We start from the raw sequence: 14,456 nt of genomic DNA, 5'->3' as shown, positions 1-14,456 counted from the left end.
ACAGATCCTTGAGGAACCCCAACAGAGAGCGGGACGGGGGTGGAAGAAGAGCCATTAGAAAATACTCTGAAGGTGCGTTGGGAAAGATACGAAGAGAACCAGGAGAGGACGGAGCCCTGGAACCCAAATGAGGACAGTGTGTCAAGGAGTAAATTATGATTGACGGTGTCAAAGGCGGCAGATAGGTCGAGGAGGATGAGGATGGAATAGTGACCTTTGGATTTGGCAAGGAACAGGTCATTGCAGACTTTAGAGAGTGCTGTTTCTGTCGAGTGTAGTGGGCGAAAGCCGGATTGAAGCGGATCGAGGATGGCCTGAGAGGAGAGGAAATCAAGGCAGCGGCTGTGGACAGCGCGTTCAAGTAATTTGGAGAGGAAGGGTAGGAGAGAGATGTGGCGGTAGTTGGAGGGACAGGTGGGGTCAAGTGATGGTTTTTTGAGAAGTGGTGTGACTACAGCGTGCTTGAAGGTGTCAGGGACCGTAGCAGTGGAGAGAGAGAGGTTGAGGATGTGACAGATTGAGGGGTTAACTGTAGGAGAGATGTTGGTAAGCAGATTGGTGGGAATGGGATCAGAGGAACAGGTGGTGCACTTAGAGGAAGAAAGAAGGCGAGCAGTTTCCTCTTCGGTGATCTCAGGGAAGGAGGAGAAGGAGGCCAGGTTAGGTTGGTTGAGGGAGTGGGTTAAGAAGTCACAGGGAGGAGAAGGCCTGGAAGTGAATTCAAGGTTTATCTTCTGCACTTTATCGTGGAAGTAGTCAGCAAGTGTTTGAGGCGAGAGTGAGGGGGGGTGGGAGTGGAGGGCACTTTAAGTAGGGAGTTGAGGGTGGCGAAGAGGCGACGAGGGTTGGAGCCAAGAGAATTGGTTAATTGAGAATAATATTCCTGTTTGGCAAGGAATAGGGAGGACTGGAAGGAGGATAACATGAATTTGTAATGGGTGAAGTCTGACAGGGTGCGAGATTTCCTCCAGAGTCGTTCAGCAGATCGGGTGCAGGAGCGAAGGTAACGGATGCAAGGGGTTAACCAGGGCTGAGGTTTAATGCGCTTAGTGGGGCGAGAGACAGATGGTGCTAGGGTATCCAGAGAAGTGGAGAGAATTTCATTGTAGGTAGAGACAGCCGTGTCGACAGATTCAGAAGACGAGATGGAAGGGAAGAGATTGGAGATGTGAGAGGATAGGGGAGGGGGGTCGACAGCTTGGAGATTCCTGAAGGCAGTGGTTATAGTTGGGCGAGGTTGAGGGGGAGGGTGATGAAGTGTGAGGGTGATTAGGTGATGATCTGAGATAGGAAGGACTGAGGTGCAGAGATTGGAAGGTGAGCAGGAAGAGAAGAGAACGAGGTCGAGACAATGGCCATTACGGTGAGTAGGGGTGGTAGAGCATAGTTGGAGGTTAAAGGAGGATGTCAGAGTGAGGAATTTAGAAGCGTAGGAGTTGGAAGGGTTGTCAACGTGAATGTTAAAATCACCAAGAATGAGGGATGGAGATGAGGGATCAAGAAAGACGGTGAGCCAAGCATCGAAGTCAGTAAGGAATGAAGAGAGGGGCTTATCAGGGGGGCGGTAGATGACTGCAACTCTGAGTGGTGTCGGGTAGAATAGATGGATGGCATGAGTTTCGAAGGATGAGACGCAGTGAGACTGTGGCAGGAGGAGGGGTTGGAAACTACAAGAGGGTGAGAGAAGAAACCCAACGCCTCCACTGTGTGCATCTGGGCGGGGAGTGTGGGAGAAAAGATATCCTCCATGGCATAGGGCTGCGAAAAGATAGCATACATATTCTCTCACACTCTCTCTGTCTCACACACACTCTCTCTCTCACACACACTGTATCTGTGTGAAACACACTTTCTCTCTCTCACACTCACTGTGTCTCAGATACGCAGTCGCACACACTCTCATTCTCACACACACACTCTCTCACAGACACACTTGCACCCAGTCTCACTCTCTCTGTCACACACACACACACTCGCACATTCACTCTCTCTCTCACATAGTCACTCTCACACACACTCTCTCAAACATACACACTCCGAGGAAAACCTTGCTAGTGCCCGTTTCATTTATGTCAGAAACGGGCCTTTTTTATTAGTAGGTCTATAATTCGCTACATAAGCAGGATGTTTTCCTGGTTTTGGGAGAACAACCAAAATGCGTGTAATACTGAAACTGAAAATCAATACTTTAGTGGTACTGTAAACCAAAAAGACAGTCAAACATCCTTTTTGAAGAAATGCTCAACATGGCTGATTATCCTGCACATACTTTCCAATTTTTAATGATGGCCCAAACATCCATTTTGAGCATGGTTGATTATCTTGCACATGGTTTTCAATTTTTAACGTTGACCTGATTTTTTTCTTCTCAACAATTTTTTTTAATAGAATGGATATGTATATGAGACTGCCTGGCTGCATCCATCTTTATTCATGAGCAATAATTAGGATTATATGATACTGCTATTTGCATTGTTTGTACTATAGAACAGTCTACCGTTATCAAATGAACATCCATGGTAGTATTGCTATCAGGGTTAGTTTCTTCTGTATCACAGATAACTGCATAATCTCATCACAGTAACCAGTGTCCCTATTTCATATCTGAAATGAAAATGTTACCATCACTGGGCAGAAAGAAGGGTCCAGCTAATAGAAAAGGGTTGTGATCATACTGCTGTACATGTCATTAGAGAAAACTTTAGTTTTGGAGACCCTACTTTTGGAAGGATGTGAACAGAATTGAAGCAGTATAAAGAAGGGCTACCAAACAGAAGTCGAATGGAATGAGAGTTAGAAATCTGCAGTATTCGGCAGTGATTCCCACAGCTGTGTTCAGAGGACCTGGAAGCCTTGTCTTTGCAGCTTTCAGGAGTGATTCCCACACGCATTTGGATAACCCGGAAGTCTCATCATTTTCAGTGTTCAGCAGTGATTCCCACACGTGGCCACGTTCAGCTGTCCCGGAAGCCTTTGGGCTCATTTTCGAAAGAGAAGGATGTCCATCTTTCGACATCGGAAGATGGACGTCCTTCTCCCAGAGACGTCCAGATCGGTATAATCAAAGCCCAATTTTGGACGTCTCCAACTGCAGTCCGTTGCAAGGATGTTCAAATTTCAAGAGGGCGTGTCAGAGGCGTAGCGAAGGCGGGACTTGGACGTGCCTAACACTTGAACGTCTTTGACCCATAATCGAAAAAAACAAGGACGTCCCTGATGAACACTTGGACGTTTTCACCCAGACGTGTTTTTATTACGAATAAGGCACAAAAAGGTGCCCAAAATGACCAGATGACCACCGGTGAGAATCAGGGATGACCTCCCGTTACTCCCACAGTGGTCACTAAAGCTACCCCACTCCTTCATAATCTACACTTTTTACCTATTAAGAGCAGAATTTTGTTCGTTATGTGCATTGGTCCATCAAATATTTGGTATGTCACCATCCTATATGAATGGACTAATTGATTTACCTCCATTCAATGTTTCTGTGTTATCCAGAGAATATCTCATTTTACATTTCCCCAGTTGCAGAAATGTATCTTACAAAACAATCGGAGAAAACGTTTCTTCGCCCAACGTGTAATTAAACTCTGGAATTCGTTGCCGGAGAACGTGGTGAAGGCAGTTAGCTTAGCAGAGTTTAAAAAGGGGTTAGACAGTTTCCTAAAGGACAAGTCCATAAACCACTACTAAATGGACTTGGGAAAAATCCATAATTCCAGGAATAACATGTATAGAATGTTTGTACGTTTGGGAAGCTCGCCAGGTGCCCTTGGCCTGGATTGGCCGCTGTCGTGGACAGGATGCTGGGCTCGATGGACCCTTGGTCTTTTCCCAGTGTGGCATTACTTATGTACTTGTGTACATTTCCCCAGTGGCAGAAATGTATCTTACAAAACAATCCACAATGCTTATTTTTCTTATCAATGCACCAAACTCTGGAATTCTGTTCCTAAACAAATTGGATATACTAGTGATTATGGGTTATTTTGTAATTTATTGAAAACTTAATTTTTTTTGGCTCAATCTTCAACAATGTTAGAAGAATACTATTTAGTTCCTTATATCTGACTTCTTCCTGGCACTCCACTGAATTTGCCCCTATCACTTCCTAAATAATATTTTTTATGATGTATTCTTTAAATGTAACTCTAATTTATTTATTTTCTTTTATGTTTCTATTGTAAGCCATATTGAACCTGAGTTCCACTTGGGCTAATGTGGGATAGAAATGCCATAAATAAATAAAGAAGGCTTCCTGGTCAGACACCCGAGATTCCATGTTGAGGTAATCGCGGGGGGCAAGTCAGCATTAAAAAAAAATCATTCAGTGTTAAAAATGTGAGTCTGTATTAAAATTTGAATGCATTAATCACCCACCCCTAGGTAAAACCAATGAAGATTTTTCTAACAAAAAATAAAAGCTACTAGGTTGGGGCTGGGGATATCCAATCCAGCTGTAATGGGGAAAAGGAAACAAGTTTGGAAAGATTCTGCATCAAATGATCTGGCAGAAAATCAGCAGTGGACAAAGCACAGACTAGACCACTCTTCACGATGACCTAGATGAGATAGAGGAGCATTTTCAAAAGGAACGTCCAAGTTGCGATTTGGACGTCTTTGCAAAACGTCCAAATCCAGGGGCGGGGAAAAATGTATTTTTGAAAAAAGATGGACGTTCATCTTTCATTTCGAAAATACTGTCAGAGACGGCCAAATCCTTAAATTTGGACATCCCTAGATTTGGACTTCTTTGGATTTGGACGTTTCTGACTTTCGGCAATTTTCAAAACCAAAGATGTCCATGTCAAAAACGTCCAAGTGCAAGCCATTTGGATGTGGGAGGAGCCAGCATTTGTAGTGCACTGGTCCCCCTGACATGCCAGGACACCAACCGGGCACCTTAGGGGGCACTGCAGTGGACTTCATAAAATGCTTCCAGGAACATAGCTCCCTTACCTTGTGTGCTGAGCCCCCCCAAAACCCACTACCCACAACTGTACACCACTACCATAGCCCTTACTGGTGAAGGGGGGCACCTATATATGGGCACAGCGGGTTTGTGGTGGGTTTTGGAGAGTTCGCTGTTTCCTCCACAAATGTAACAGGTAGGGGGGGGTATGGGCCTGAGTCCGCCTGTCTGAAGTAAACTGCAGTATCCACTAAAACTGCTCCTGGGACCTTCATGTTTTGTCATGGACCTGAGTATGACATCTGAGGCTGGCACAACATATTTTTAAAGATGTTTTTTGAGGGTGGCAGGGGTTAGTGACCACTGTGGGAGTAACGGGAGGTCATCCCTGATTCTCTCCGGTGTTCATCTGGTAATTTCGAGCACCTTTTAGTGCCTTATTCATAAAAAAAACACATCCGGGTGAAAACATCCAAGTGTTCGTCAGGGACGTCCTTGCTTTTTTCGATTATGGGTCAAAGACGTCCAAGTGTTAGGCACGCCCAAGTCCCGCCTTCGCTACGCCTCCAACATGCCCCCTTGAAATTTGGACGTCCTTGCGACGGACTGCAGTTGGAGACGTCCAAAATCGGGTTTCGATTATACCGATTTGGACGTTTCTGTGAGAAGGACGTCCATCTTCCGATTTGTGTCGAAAGATGGATGTCCTCTTTTGAAAATAAGCCTGATAGCCAGTCAAACTGTTGGGACATAAATTTGCTACCCTCTATCCCTTTAGAAAGGATTCTGAGTTTTATTTGCCAAACAATGACCAGTTTCTACTATTTTCTCCTAAAGGTCAGTGGAATTTCTAGAGGAAATTAAAACTTCCACTCCCATATCTTCAGAGGCTCTCTGCTACTGGAATGTACTTTAACACAGGAAATGTTGCTCCCATATTTCACTGTTGCTGACTGACTGGAAAACTGGGCTTGTGATACTGAATTCCTATTGTGTTTGGAATAGAAATAGGCATACAGAAGCTTCATGCAAATACAATCAAATTAATGTTAATGCTTCATTGGCTGCTTTGTTTAGCTCCTGCACTAGGAGGAATGAATTTATTACCAGGAAGCTGGTAAGTTTAGACCCTGTATCTTTGTCATGTAGATACCTCAGTAGTCTAAAATCAAGATTTTCTGCAAGGTGTACAGCCATGGGGGACAGGGAAGAGGACTTTCTTGTGGGAATGCCCTGTACCTTTTATGAATTGGGGGGGGGGGGGGATTCCTGGATTTAGCTCACACCTTTTCAGTAGTAACTCCAGTTATATTCAGGTACAATAAATATTTCTTTGTCCCTTGAGGGCTCATAATCTAAGTTTGTACCTGAAACAGTTATGGAGTGTTAAGTATTCTATCCGAGATTAAAAGGAGTGGTAGTGGGATTTGAACCTGGCTTCCCTAGTTCTCAGTGTATTCATTTAACCATTAGGGTACTCCTCCAGCAGCATGATATAGATGTAACTACCAGTGCTGCAATGTGATTTTCATGATCATACTGATGAAAGAAAGTGCCCAGACTCTGTAAAGGCAATTCTATAACTAGGCACGTAAGAGTAAAGGAAAAATGCTGCATTGATCGTTGGTTATTCATTTCCACCACCCCCCATCCCCCAATATTCAGCGCTATTTAATGACCAGGAACGACTCCTGGACTGTTAAATAGTGCTTAACCGACTATCCTCAAATGTTCAGCGGGAGATAGGTAGTTATCTCCCACTGAATATTCCCAGTCAGTACTTAGGGGGTGATTCTATATATGGCACCTAAAAATCAGCACTGTAATCAGTGCCAGCTATGCATATTTAGGCGCCAATTATAGAATACATTTAGTTGATATCTCAGTGCCTAAAACTATGCGCATCTATTTACAGCAATGAAAACATGGCGTAAGTCCCAACACGAAGATTTAGGAGCACTGAGCCATATTCTATAACTAGGCGCATAAATTTCAGAACACCCATGAAACACCCATTTCTCTGCCCATAATCACGCTCCTTCTGAACTGCGCATGTTAGAACTTTGGTGCACTTTGTTACAGAATACGCTTAGAGAGTTGTGCATGTAAATTCTAATCAGTGGCAGTTAGTGCTCATTATTGCTTCTTAACAGGGGCGTATCTGCGTGGGGCCTCAGGGGCCTGGGCCCCCGCAGATTTTGCCCTGGCCCCCCCTACCGCCATCAACCCTCCCCCGTGCCCGTTCTTACTTTTGCTGGCGGGGGACCCCAACCCCCGCCAGCCGAGGTCTGCTTCCACCTGCCGCTGCCTTCAAAACTTCTTCTTCAGCCGGCGGGGGACCCCAAACCCCCGCCAGCCGCCCCGCGCTGTTTAAAATTCATCTTCGGCCTCCGTGGCCGTGCTGCTGGGATAGGCGGCGCTGTTGAAATCCACTTCGGAGTCTGACGTCGCAGCACGTACAACGTACAACGACGTCAGACTCCGAAGTGGATTTCAACAGCGCCGCCTATCCCAGCAGCACGGCCACGGAGGCCGAAGATGAATTTTAAACAGCGCGGGGCGGCTGGCGGGGGTTTGGGGTCCCCCGCCGGCTGAAGAAGAAGGTTTGAAGGCAGCGGCAGGTGGAAGCAGACCTCGGCTGGCGGGGGTTGGGGTCCCCCGCCAGCAAAAGTAAGAACGGCAGCGGGGGAGGGTTGGCGGCGGGAGGGGGGTGGAGAGACTAAGTCATTGGTGGCGGTGGGGGCTCGGCGGCGGGGGGGGCGGGGGGGGCGCTAAAATGTGCCCCCTCCCTCTGGCTCTGGCCCCCCCTACCGCCGGAGTCCAGATACGCCCCTGCTTCTTAAGTGCTGTTATCAGCACTCATTAGCTAGTTATGCTTGTTAAGTTATGCTCATTGTTATAGAATTCATGCTGATTTTGGCGTGGATCTCTAGACTCGCTATATAGAATCTGGCAGTTAGTGTCTAACCGGTTTTATCACATGATAAAACTGGCTATCCGCTAATAGCGCATTTCTGGTTAAGTTTGGCGCATTTCTGGTTAAGTTTGGTGGTCAAATTTGGCCACTGAAATAGCAGGCCTATCTTTGGCTGGTTTGAACTTAACTGGCCAGTACTGAATATTGACTTGGCCGGTTAAGTTGAAATCGGCCAAAATTAAACTGGTATTCAATGCCAATCACTGGAAATGGCCCGACATTGAAAATCCAGTCTCACCGCTGACTGTGGAAGTTAGCTAGGCTGCCACCCATGGTCTGAATGTTGGCCTCATTGTCTTTTCATTTTCTTGGAAGATCATATACGGGGAAGTTCCGGGATATATGTCAGACCTTATAGACCTACCAAACAGGAACTCTACCAAATCATCACGTACGTTCCTGAACCTTCACTACCCCAGCTGCAAAGGAGTGAAATATAAATTAACATATGCATCCAGTTTCTCCTATATAGGTACGCAAATATGGAACGAATTACCTAAATCAATAAAAACAACACACGACATAAATAATTTCCGTAAATTATTGAAAACTAACCTATTCAATAAAGCATACTACAATAATCCATCCTAAATACCAGTTAATAAAATTTATACCGTATCTTCACTAAACATAATTCTGTACTTCCCGATTGTCCATACTAATTAACAAGATTAAAGTTTTTTAATATTCCTGATTGTTCAAGTTAATCTATCATGATCAAAGTTAATCTAACACCTTTTATTTCTGATTATGAAAATGTACTTTCTGTATCTGTATACCTAATCCTCTCTGTCTCCTTCACCTTAAATATGTATTTCTCTTCTGGAATTGGTGATCACTATTGCGGAAAATGTAAGCCACATTGAGCCTGCAAATAGGTGGGAAAATGTGGAATACAAATGCTATAAATAAATAAATAAAAATCTGAATTGTTTTATGGATGATCAATAAAAATTATATAAACATAACTGGGTATGCAAGTGTACATAAAAGCGGTACTTATGCGAGTAAGTGCACTACGATATTCTATAAGATAACACCCATGTGCTATATAGTGCATAACTGCAAGGAGGCATGTGGGCGGGTCACAGGCGTGTCTCCAACTAATGTGTGCAACTTACACAATACTATAAATTACACACATTGCATGGGGTAAACGGTCGCACCTAAATTTAGGTGCATTGTATAACAGAATCAGGGCGACTAGATGCCATTTTAGAATAGCTATTCCCCACACAGAATTGAGGGGCCCCCTTACAGAATTGCCCCCTGTGTTTCCTATACACAGAAGGGTATTTCCGAGAAGTCGTCCAAATCCAAATTGCAACATTTTGCTCATTTTGTCCAAAAAAGTCCATCTTCAGCCATTTTCAAACAGGAAAAATGTCTGGATTTCCATTTCAAAAATGGCTCCAAGATGGATGTATTTGCACAGAATACATCTAAAAAGAAGAGCTATTTTCAAACGTTCATGTCCAACTTATAAACACCGTAAAACCAGGCACACGAACCTCTGTCTGGCATCATTTTGAGAGAAATAGCCACCAGACGTCTCTGCAGATCAGAGGGGCAGTCTAGTGGTCAGTGCAGTGGACTTTAAAGAATGGCACCCAGGTATAATTTCCACCATAATTCCTTTATTTTGTATTGCAAGCCTTCCCAGAACAGATTAAGACATACTGTACACCATTACATTGCCTTCCACCCTGCAGGTGTCTCCTATATTTAGGTACAGTAGTTAATTGTGATTTTGGAGAGCTTACAAATGTACTAGGTAGAGTGGATCCCTTTGTTCACTGTGCACTGCACTGACTACTAGGCTACTCCTAGTTGCTGCTTGCTGTTCTGTTGGGTATGCCCGTATACCTGATGCTGCCATGGTGTTCTGCCCTAGTTTTACAGCCTGCCTCACTGACACAGCACTAACAGACTACTCAACAATTACTGTGAATTCTTTTGGATTCATATTAGGTAAATGAGACTTTTATTAGAGGTTCATTATTGTCTAATATACACAATGATTAAGCTATATAACTGAAAAGAAACAATAATACCTATCTATAGTTAAAAAGAAACAATCATTACATCACTGGTCCCTACATCCAAGCAATGCTAGGAGTTTCTAGACCAGGAAAAGAAGCAATAATACACTATAATATAAACAATACCTATATACATCACTGGTCCTTACATCATCCAGGTTTTTTACATCAGCTTCACTGAAAAAGGGGCTTCTCTCAGCTGGTTTTATGCAATGTGTCCACCCGTAGATGAGCTTCTGTTTTCACTGTAAGAGGCCCCCTTTTTTTTATTAGGCTTAGAACTCATGTTCAGAGCTAAGGAAAATTAGAGAATGCTTGAGAATTTCTCTGTTTAGGTAAACAAGCCATACTGTGGGAATGTGGTCACATGTTTCTCAGTCCAAGTGGCCAGTCTGAACTCGAGGCTCCACCTCTCCTTTACATACCAAATTAATTAGAGCTGTGTTTTATCTTTCACACAAACAGAATTCAAAAATACAGACCCCCAGTGCAATGTCAGTCAAGGCAGAGTTGAAAAACAATCTTTAAAATTCACTTCTATTACACGTGAAGGGGCATAATCGAATGGAAATGTCTATCTCCATGGGCGTTTATCTCCGAGAACGGGTCCGTGAAGGGGCGGACCGAACTGTATTTTCGCAAAAAATAGACGTCCATGTTTTATTCGACAATTTGTGAGGTGGGCGTTTTTGTTTTTCAGCGATAACGGAAAATGAAAGCGCCCAGCTCAAAAACGAATAACTCCAAGACATTTATTCGTGGGAGGGGCCAGGATTTGTAGTGCACTGGTCCCCCTCACATGCCAGGACACCAACCGGGCACCCTAGGGGGCACTTCTACAAAAACAAAAAAAAAGGTAAAAGAGCTCCCAGGTGCATAGCACCCTTCCCTTGTGTGTTGAGCCCCCCAAATCCCCCTCAAAACCCACTGCCCACAAGTCTACACCATTACTATAGCCCTAAGGGGTGAAGGGGGGCACCTACATGTGGGTACAGTGGGTTTGGTGGGGTTGGACGACTAATAAGCAAGCAGCACAATTGTAACAGGTAGGGGGGGATGGGCCTGGGTCCACCTGCCTGAAATCTACTGCACCCCCTAACAACTGCTCCAGGGAGGTGGGTATGACATTTGAGGGTGAAAATAAAAAGTTGTGAAACGGCATATTTTGTGGTGAGAGGGGGTTTGTGACCACTGGGGGAGTCAGGGGAGGTCATCCCCGATTCCCTCCAGTGGTCATTTGGTCATTTAGGGCACTTATTGGGGCCTTATTCGTGGAAAAACAGGGTCCAGGAAAAGTGCCCTAAATTCTCACTACAAACGCATATTTTTTTTTCCATTATCGGCGAAAGGCGCCCATCTCTGATCGGCCGATAACCACGCCCCAGTTCTGGCTTCACCACGCCTTCGACATGCCCCCATCAACTTTGTCCGCATCCGCGATGGAGTGCAGTTGAAAACGTCCAAATTCGGCTTTCGATTATACCGCTTTATTCATTTTTGTGAAATAAATGTCTATCTCCCGATTTGGGTCACAATATAGGCATTTTTCTATTTCGATTATAAGCAGGATAGTGCCTGGTATCCCCTTTCAGTTTCAGTTCTTAGGGGAGGTGGGAGAGGGACAGCATCCACTGGGGGATTACGGAGGGGCCAAGCCTTAATCCTTCCAGTGGTCAGCTGGTTATTCAGAGCATCTTTTTAAACTTGAACGTGATTGAAAAAGGTCTAGATAAAATTTACTTCTTTTTAGACTTGGACATGTCTTCCTGTTCCATTTTCCCATAAAGACATCCTAATTTTGGGCCTGTCCTGGGCCTGCCCAAAACACCCCCTTTCTATTTGGACAGACTCAGTGGAAATTGTCCAAATTCTGCCTTTTAGAAAATCCTGACTTAGATATTTTTGGCATATGGACTTTTTTGGCCATTTGAGACATCTGCTTCAAAATTACGTGCAACAGTTACAGAATTTCAGACTGGTACAAAAGAGAAAGATGTAGGTCAAGTGTAACAGCAGCGCTAGAGTGGAGTAGCCTAATGGTTAGTGTATCAGGCTTTGATCTTTTTGACCTGCGTTCAAGTCCTACTGCAGTTCCTTGTGACCTTGAGCAAGTCACGTAATCTACCATTGCCCCAGGTACAAAAACTTAAGAGTTCTTTTACTAAGCCGCATAATCGCTTATGCGCGCCCTTCGCATGTCAATTCTGAGTTACTGCCTGGCTACCGCATGGCCTGGGCGATAATTTTATTTTTGATGCACGTCCGAAAATATTTTTATCTTCAGCCATTCTGATGTGCGTTGACTGTTACCGCTCGGTTAATGCGTGAGACTTTATCACTAACTCAATGGCTGGCAGTAAGGTCTCAGACCCAAAATGGACATGTGCCAATTTTCATTTTGCCACACATCCATTTTCGTCCCCCCCCCCCCCCCCAAAAGGCATTTTTTACAGGTGTGCTGAAAAATGATCCTGCGCATAGCCAAAACCCGTGCCTACACTACCACAGGCCATTTTTCAGTGCACCTTAGTAAAAGGTTGTGAGCCCTCTAGGTACAGAGAAAGTACCTGCATATAATGTGCACAGCAGTAAATAGGCCTAGAAGAACTATAGAAATGATTAGTAGTAGTAGAGTCTTTCAGATATATATGTTTTGAGCAGCTGTTTGATCTCATTTTGATTTTCAGACCTAATAATTTTTATCTTACATTTTTTACACTTTGGGAATAAAAGGCCCTTTTTTTAGGGCCTTGGTTTCCAGTGTGCTGTGGCTTATCACATTGGTGCATATACATAGGATTGCACCAGATTGCTTTCATTATCCTTCCAACTTCAAACCATAACAGTAATAACAATAATATATAAAGTTAGTAAAGCAAGAGTGATCAATTTGCTCATTGTTAGGGTTACCATATGGCTCCAGAAAAAGGAGGACGGATTGAGCCAGCCGGGCTTTACTTCCATTGCTTTCAATGGAAGTAATTGAGCCAGCCGGGTTTTAATTCCATTGCTTTCAAAGCAATGGAAGTAAAACCCGGCTGGCTCAATCCGTCCTCCTTTTTCTGGAGCCATATGGTAACCCTATTCATTGTAGACAAAAAAAACCAAAACAAAACAGAATTCATTTATGTAATATTGCTGCATAGTCGCCGAGAGGAGGACAGGGGGCAAAATTCCTCGGGCCCGGGCCTCCAGGGGGAGGGGCCCTGTGCAGGGGTCTTTCTTTCTCTCTCCTGCTCCTGACGGGACCTGGGTGATCACATCCCGACAGGAGCAGGAAGGAGAAAACTCCAGTGCCAGGCCTCCCTTGCATTGACTGCTTAGCAGCTTCTGGGCCCTCAGGCCGTGCATGCTCAGTTTTGAGATTGAGCATGTGTGACCTGAGGAAAGCAGCCACAGGGGGAGGCAATGCTGGGCAGAGGAAGCAGCCGCGCTGCCTACAGCTGGCGGGGCCAGCCAAGGTACTTCAGGCGGGTGGGAGGGAGGGTGGAGGCGGCAATGACGATTTTGGGGGGGTGGCGATGACGATTCTGTCCCAGGCCTGATGGCGGCAACCTTGCTGCAGGCCCGGCTCAGTCTTTCAGCGGCCCTGTATTGCTGACAGCTTAAAAGAACCTCAGTACACTTTCCTGTTGAATAACCTCCCAACAGATTCCCAGTGCCTGAAATATGGGTACATTTCCAAGGGAGGAATCCAAGTTATTACTGCTATTGGCCAAATGGATTTGTGGAAAATCTACTGGGATAAGCAGCATAGAATGTATTGTACTGTTTTGTTATCTTGTCAGGTACTTGTAACCTGGATTGGCCACTGTTGGAAACAGGATGCTGGGTTTGATGGACCTTCGGTCTGTCCCAGCATGGCAGTACTTATGTTCTTATGTTCAAATACGGCACTAGAGTTAAAGAATCTGATTTAGTATGAATTTTTCCCATTGGTGCACCCCTGTCCAAAGTCACACAAGGAGGATTTGAACTTTAGTTGCAACAGTTTTCCTGTGCCTTGTGATAAAGTCACATCCAGGATACTTGGGTTAAGGCAGTTTCAGTCTGAAATACAAGTCCCAGAAGGCATTGCAGGCAAGGAGCCAGGGGGTGAGATGAGGAACCCCGACTGGACTCCTGGCTGCAATAGGGGAAGACATGGGTGTAAGCTGGCAGGATGTGTAGATTGGCTGCCACTAGGGGGAAAGGGAGATAGGAAACCCTATGTGCAGGAGCTCATCATTAGTCTAATGCTTAACTCAGCTGGTATGGGTGTGGAGGAAGCTAGTGGAAGGAGAATGATTGGTTGTGAGAGCAAAAGCCAGGGATTGATTAGGCAGGTGGGAAGGAGTCCCAGGGGAGTTCAGTTCAGGAGGAGAGAAGCAGTTGCAGGCTGAAAATCCTTGGGTAAAAGAGGTCCCTAAAGTACTGACGCAGGCTGAAATCCCTTGGATGTGAGGAAGTCCCTAAAGTATTGAAACCTCCTGAAAGTAAAGGCGGCTTTGTGATTTAACTGGGATGATGAACTGATTGAATT

Source organism: Microcaecilia unicolor, chromosome 11 (genome assembly GCF_901765095.1).
Source record: "Microcaecilia unicolor chromosome 11, aMicUni1.1, whole genome shotgun sequence".
Classification (NCBI taxonomy): domain Eukaryota; kingdom Metazoa; phylum Chordata; class Amphibia; order Gymnophiona; family Siphonopidae; genus Microcaecilia; species Microcaecilia unicolor.
This window is presented reverse-complemented; position numbering follows the sequence as displayed.